This window comes from Octopus bimaculoides, chromosome 18 (assembly GCF_001194135.2).
Source record: "Octopus bimaculoides isolate UCB-OBI-ISO-001 chromosome 18, ASM119413v2, whole genome shotgun sequence".
NCBI classification, from domain to species: Eukaryota; Metazoa; Mollusca; class Cephalopoda; order Octopoda; family Octopodidae; genus Octopus; species Octopus bimaculoides.
Window position 1 is genome coordinate 40,899,578 of NC_068998.1, and position 7,628 is coordinate 40,907,205.

At 39.7% G+C, this 7,628-nt stretch overlaps 1 protein-coding gene and 1 long non-coding RNA gene across 2 annotated transcripts in view; one reads left to right on the top strand and one right to left on the bottom strand.

Annotated features, from left to right (window-relative positions):
• Positions 1 to 7,628, bottom strand: part of LOC106881986 (paired amphipathic helix protein Sin3a) — a 162,218-nt gene that overhangs the window by 137,583 nt on the left and 17,007 nt on the right. The gene's annotated exons all lie outside the window — the stretch shown is intronic.
• LOC128249801 (uncharacterized) lies at positions 1,496 to 7,281 on the top strand. The gene is made up of 2 exons (XR_008265918.1): positions 1,496 to 1,573; positions 6,464 to 7,281. It is a non-coding gene; the product is annotated as an uncharacterized LOC128249801 (long non-coding RNA).

Genomic DNA, 7,628 nt, shown 5'->3' on the forward strand with positions numbered 1-7,628 from the left:
TATATATGTATATATATATATATATATATATATATATATGAAACATTCAAACACTGAAATTTGAAGTTAGATGTCACTACTGTTCATATCATCTGTGGATAAATTCTTAATGTGATGATATCACCAGTAGTGGCATGGGTGGAACGCATGTATATATATAACATTCATACATACAGATACCACATTGAGTGTGTCTATGAAATGAAGGGGGGGACACCCATAAGTAGTTATGTCGATCAATGAGAGAGAAAGAGACAATCGCCAGGTTGTAATTAGAGAAAGAAAGAGACAAGAAGCGACAGAAGTTGGTTGGGGAAAAGAGAAAGGATAGTAATAGAGAGAACATGTGTATGTCGATTTTCTAGTCTTGATTATATGAAGAAGGAAAGAGAAGAAAAAAATAGATTGGGATGAAATGTCGTCTTGGGTGTGAGATTGTAATCTCAGTAAGAGTGAAAGGCTAATATAATAGAGAGGGGGAAGAGAGTTTAGTAGGGAAAGAGAGGAGGGAAGAGATAGACAGAAAGAGGTTATTGTGTGAAGTGGAGAGTGGTGTTGATGTGACAGAGAAAGAGAACGAGAGAGAGAGAGAAAAGAAATATAAAATTCCGGTTTGAGGACAAGTGGGAGGTAGCTATAAGACATGGTAAGAGATAAGGCGATAGAAAAAGACGGAGAGTGGTGTGTAAGAGGAATATGAGAGGGGGATGTAGTGGTGAGAGAAAGACAGAAATATGAGAGAGAGGTAGTGGTAAGAGGAAGACAGAGAAAGGTATGGAACGAATAACGTGTGCATGTGTGGTAGAGCGGATGTCTTTGTAGTTGTGTGACATGACAAACAGTTTTGATGATGGTAGGACAGATGGAGATTAGTGTTTGGAAGTAGAATATCATAAAAGTAGACTGGCTTCTTCTTGTCTAGGTATGACGGAGACACTTAATGCAGTGGTGGATCTTGTTAAAACCTCTTGAAGTATTTCAAATTTTCATCCGACTGTTTTTTTTTTCTAGAATTTAATAAAGAAGTTACATCAGTGAAGAAAATTTGAAATACTTCAAAGTGGTTGGACGCAATTTAATGCGATCCGTAGTGGTTGTTGCCATTTGACGCCAGCCTCATTATTTCACTCTGGTTGAAAACGCTCCAGCCGTGGCCATCCCATTTTACAAGACGGACAGTATATCTGGGACTGCGTTTTCCAGTGTGTTGCCAATTTTGTTTTGAAAGATGGTTGGGAATGAATTAAAGATTTGCTCTGCTATTTCGATCGGATAGAACGACCACGTTGGTTTCTTGTTGAAGAGGGGGGAGGAGAGAAGAGAGAAAGAAAGAGAAGGGGAGGGAATATAAGGAGGAAGAGAGAAAGTGGGGCGGGAGAAGAATAGCTTGAAGAAAGAGGAACAAGAGAGGATTAGGGGGAGAGGGCGAGATAAGAATATAACAGGGCGAGAGAGACAAGAGGGGGGGGATTAGGAATGTGAGGATAAGTAAGAGGTTTGTTCTATGCATGGCAAGTAAGATATTTACCCCCCACATCAAACCTGATTAAGAAAACCTGATAAAAGTCGGTCTGTATGTAACTATCCTGTCTTTTTTTCTCCTTCAGACATATCTTGAATTACATTGAATTTGTCCATCAGTTTTTTTTCCCTCAAGACCGTCTGGCTGCTATTTCTAATAGCTGGAATAACCACAATAAGAGGTGCTGCAGTGTGGTTTTGGCATTATTTTTTTCTTCTTAAAATAAGACGTTAGGGTGTGATTTGAAGGAGATTTAGCCGCTATTTCTGGTATGCAGTGCGACTATGCAGCAGGTCTCGTCTTCGACCAGGTGTTGAAGTTTTAAATAACAAATCCCCCCACCCCAGTAAAACCCTCTTTGGGCCACCCGCCCATCACGATATCAAAAGTCGCACAAAATATTCGGAAATATTTTTACTCACAATGCAAAAAGCAACAGAGCAATAACGTGATTTAAGTATTAATGGTAGGTTAGTGAAGAAAAGGAAGGCGAGATCTCTATCAACCCGGTAAACCTGCTAGAAAATGCAGCCAAATCGCACATTATTGTTTTACAAAGTAAGACGGAGTGCATGGTATACTTTTAGATAAGGTCTGATGGATCAGGGCTGACCTGGGACAAAGTACCAACAATAAATAATAAGTCAGGCAGAAGCAAAAAGAATGAAACGAGAGTTCATTTAAAGTAACTATTACCATCTACCGTCTATTTTTTTCTTTCTCTTACTCTCAAAACGTGACTCCTAACGAAGGGCGTGTATACGTTTGGATGTGGCTTTTGTTATTTTTTTTATAAATATGAAAATGGTCAATATATATAATGAATGTAGCAACTAAGCGTGTAGAATCCGATATTTTTGCGCGCGCGAGTATAAATTAGGAGAAAAAGTAACAATAAAATAATAAATAGATTGCTTTCCCATACATATAGGCACATGTGTATGTATGTATGTACATGCATACAGCTATATTAATGAGAGAGTGAGATAAAGTAGGGTAGTAAGAGTGAGGAAAGTAAAGGTAGGAAAGAGAAAAGTAAAGATATCTACAATAGAAAGGGAGAGGAAGAGATAGAAAAAGCGTCAAAAGGAGGAATTACAGTTGCAGTGAGAGGAGGAGGAGAAAAAAAAACGATAATAATGTAGTAGTACGGAGTAGCGGCTACTACAGAGAAAAGAAATGCAGTAAGTAATGAAAGAGGGAGTAAAAAGAAAAATTAGACGGAAGTAATGTAGAAGGATGAGTAGAAAGGTATAGAAAAGAAAAGCAATAAAATAAGGAGAGAGAGAAGAAATATGATAAAGAATTAGTTAAACGAGAGTAGAAGGGAGAGGATCGCAAAAAAAGAAAAGAGAAGAAAGATAGTGAAGGAGAAGTGAAAAAGTGTGCAAGACATTTTCAATAGAAAACAGGAAATCGAGGAAGGGGAGGAAAGAGAAAAAGATGGTATAAGAGAAACAAGATGAAGGAAAAGGATAAACGAGTAGTGTATAATGAGAGTGTGGTGTGTGTAAAAAAAGAGAAAGAGAGTGAGAAGGAAAAACAAGAGGTAGAAAAGGGAGACAAGAGAGGAAGAAAGACAAAGAAAACATTATTACTATTATTGGTAGTAATAGTAGTAGTAGTATCAATTAAATCAACTGTGCCCTTTTTAGAAATGTTTAAAAAAATCATTCTTAGTCTTATTAGCGGATGTGGACGTCACCGAAGACTGGTTTTTAAGGATTCAGTTACTGCCACGTTATGGCTATGCTGTAAACAAATCATCTGTGCATGTTTAGCAAGAAATTGCAAAACCGTCATGTCGTCAACAAGATTATTTAGCTTCCAGCATGCCTTCTTCCTTCGACTTCAATTCGGGCTACCCAGGTTAAATGAGAGGCGTCGAAAGCTTCCAACCAGCTAAGTTGGAATTCGTTAAAACAAAAATTATTAGAGAGAGTGGGGGAAAGATGAAAGGAGGAGGTAAAGACAGACAGAAAAGCGCGTATCAAGCTTCTCCAGTGACTTGCAGGCGTGTCTATCAATCTATATGTCGTTACTAGGCGAGAACAGGAGGAGTTAAACAAGAATTTACTGCGTCTGCGGTTTTCGGGTGGCAAAGGGTTCGGGGACATATTGTCTGGCATATGGTAGGTCAAATAAGGTCAGAGAGAGAGTGAGACAGAAAGGGGAATAGAAATTTGTCTAGACAGATTTGGCACGTGTACACTTACATTCACTTCACGATCAACCTTACTCACACGACATATTATGTAGACAAATACGTATTATTATAAAATAGAAGTGGGGGCAACATGAGTGCAAGAAAAGATTTCGAGTGTGGCTATGATATGGTACTGCCTTAAAGGGTTTAGTCGAACAAATCGACCCCAGTACTTATACTTCAAAATTGGTACTTCAACGTCACCTTAGAGGATGTAGAGAGGCTGGTAGAGGACCGCAAGCGCTGGAGAGTTCTGGTGGACCTGGTCGGCTCTATGCATGATATCTATCTATCTATCTATCTATAGATATCTATCTATCTATCTATACGATAGGCTTCTTTCAATTTCTACCAAATTCACTCACAAATGCTTTGGTTAGGTCATGGCTATAGTATAGGACACTTGTTCAAGGCACTATGCAATGGGAATGAATCTGGAATCATGTGGTTGGGAAGCAAACTTCTTACCACACAGCCATGCCTGCCATGTTTGTTGGAGTTGAAGGGCAATTGCTGTGCTAATGATGCTTATTCAGACAGAAGCATGCACCCTCGTCTTCATAGATTAATAAAACAGACTGTCTTTTCTCTAATGCAGGAGTCACCAAACATTTTGCCATGGCGGGACAGATAACTGAGAGAATAACGAGCGTAGGCCGCATAATTATTTTGTTCAATACAACACAGTGAATTTGTTGGCACTCCGTCGCTTACGATGTCGAGGGTTCCAGTTGATTCGATCAACGGAGCAGCCTGCTCGTGAAATTAACGTGCAAGTGGCTCAGGACTCCACAGACAAGTGTACCCTTAATGTAGTTCTCGAGGATATTCAGCGTGACACAGTGTGACAAGGCTGGCCCTTTGAATTACAGGCACAACAGAAACAGGAAGTAAGAGTGAGAGAAAGTTGTGGTGAAAGAGTACAGCAGGGTTCGCCACCATCCCCTGCCGGAGCCTCGTGGAACTTTAGGTGTTTTCGCTCAATAAACACTCACAACGCCCAGTCTGGAAATCGAAACCGCGAGTCCGCTGCCCTAACCACTGGGCCATTGCGCCTCCACACAACACAGTGAATACACAAAATATAAAGACAGCCAACATATTTATTTACCAAAAAGTTATCAAAGAAGGCGACGTTAGCAATAAGATAGTTATATCACACCCAGTGTGCACGTATTTGGATCTCACAAACTAAGCAGCAAAAAGGGTTGATGAGATTTGTGAAACTGGTGTTTGGCTTTTAAGATATCAATATTTACTTTGGAATTGCTGCATCCAACCAAGAGAATTGCTTTCAAAATGTTTGTCAGTCAACCTCATTTGATGTGCTGACTTCACATACTTCATTTTTGAGAATGTTTGCTCACAGACATAAGTTGTTACAAACATTGATGCCAAACCAAAGGCAAATGAACTCTCATTGCAGGTACTTACACAAAAGGTACAGTGCGGCAGTGGGCTGGATGAAGTGACCTCGTGGGCCAGATCTTGTCCATGGGCCATAGTTTGGTGAACCTTGCTCCAATGGAATGCCAATTATGTTGAGATTATTTCCTTTTCTTATTCAGTGATGGTTGCATTTGCCACCAAGTTTACCTTCTCTAGAAACAGAGAATATACTCTTTTACTTGTTTCAGTCATTTGACTGTGGCCATGCTGGAGCACCGCCTTTAGCCGAGCAAATCGACCCCAGGACTTATTCTTTGGAAGCCTAGTATTTATTCTATCGGTCTCTTTTGCCGAACCGCTAAGTTACACACACACATATATATATATATATATATACGATGGGCTTCTTTCAGTTTCCGCCTACCAAATCCACTTACAAGGCTTTGGTCGGCCCGAGGCTATAGTAGAAGACACTTGCCCAAGGTGCCATGCAGTGGGACTGCACCCAGAACCGTGTGGTTGGTAAGCTAGCTACTTACCACACAGCCACTCCTGCGCCTATATGTCAATAAATCAGGATATTATCTTGTATGGTATTTAATATACCTTCTTATGTGTTTTTTATATAAATTCACACCACTTGTCATTGCTCTTATGCCGTTATTTTTATGCGTGTGTGTGTGAAAATGTAAAGAATGCAAGACACAACAGCCATACCCTCTGTCAGCTCTTAGTTGCCATTTTTGTTCCTGTCAATGTCGTACAAGGATTGGCTTTCTCAGTTACCAAATAAAGGAATGAAATTGAAATACTTGAATCATCATCATCACTTAATGTCTGCTTTCCAATCTGGTATGGGTTGGACAGCTTGACGGGAACTGACAAGGAAGGCTAGGGGGCCACACCAGGTTTCATAGTTTGTTTTAGCTTGGTTGTCCTTACTAATGCTATCCGTTCCACAGAGTGTAGTGGGTACTTTTTATGTGGCACCATCACCAGTGCTATTTTATGTGACACCAGCACCCACACCAATGCTTTTTACGTGGCACTTTGGTTTTAGAATCTCAATTCCGTTGTGGTGGGCAGGTGTTCTTTAGTACAGCAATGTACCACATATCTCGCTCCTCTGTCATCTTCATAAAGTTTGGCATTTTCAGATTAGCCTTCAATACTTTGTCCCATGTATTCCTGGGTCTCCCTCTTCCACAACTTCCACTTTAAATGAGAAATACTTTTATTGTGGTGATATATGTTTTTATTTATTTTTTTTTTGAAACCCTATTCTTCCTTTACAACTTTTGTTTATCATTTTGGAAATTTCAATAGATTTCTTTACCTCTTTTCAGACAAATGGTTGATGGAGTGCCAAGTTGAGAAAATGAATTTATCTGGCAACCCAATATGATTACATGTGTGCATGTGTCCACTTTTTCATGTCCACATGGATTTCTGGGGTGGATTTTCTCTAGCTAGATGCACTTCCTGTTGCCAACCCTCATTTGTTTCTATGACACTTACACTTTTACATAATATCAAGACAAAGAGGTACTAACACACACACACTCACATTTATGTACAATGGGCTTCTTTCAGTTTCCGTCTACCAAATCCATGCACAAGGCTTTAGTTGGCCCAGGATTATAGTGGAAAACACTAGCCCAAGCCTGATACCCTTCTTGACACTAAACCTTGATTGTGTTTTAAGTAAAGGACCTCTTAATTCACAAAACTTCAATGGTAGGAAGCGAGTGGGCAGTTTATTGGCAGGAAAACACTTCAGGAACAAGATGAGTGTCATGGAAGCCAATGCAGATGTAGACGCACACACACACACATAAATGATGGGCTTCTTTTTCAGTTTATGTCAACCAAAGCCACACAAGACTTTGGTTTGTTTTGGACTACAACACAAGACACAAGACACATTGCAAGGTGCAATGCAGTGAGACTTAACCCGAAGCCCCATGGTTCAGAAGCAAACTTCTTGATGACACAGTAATGCCTGTGTGTGCATACACAGCGTATATGTGTGTATATATATATATATATATATACACACACACACACACATATATATCTTTTACTTGTTTCAGTCATTAGACTGCAGCCATGTTGGGGCAGTCTTGGAGAATTTTTAGTCAAATAAATCAATCCCAATACTTTATTTTTTATGCTTTTAAGCCTGGTACTTATTCTATCGATCTCTGAAGATGAACTGCTAAGTTACAGGGAAATAAATACACCAACACTAGTTGTCAAGCAGTGGTGGGACACAAACACAGATAGAAAGACATACACATAAATAAATATATACATACACACACACACACATATATATATATATACAATGGGCTTCTTTCAGTTTCTGTCAACCAGATTCACTCACAAAGCTTTGGTTGACTTGAGGCTGTAGAAGACACTCGCTCAAGGTGGCATGCAGTGGGACTGAAACCGGAACCATGTGGTTGGGAAGCAAGCTTCTTACCACACAGCCATGCCTGCGCCTATATA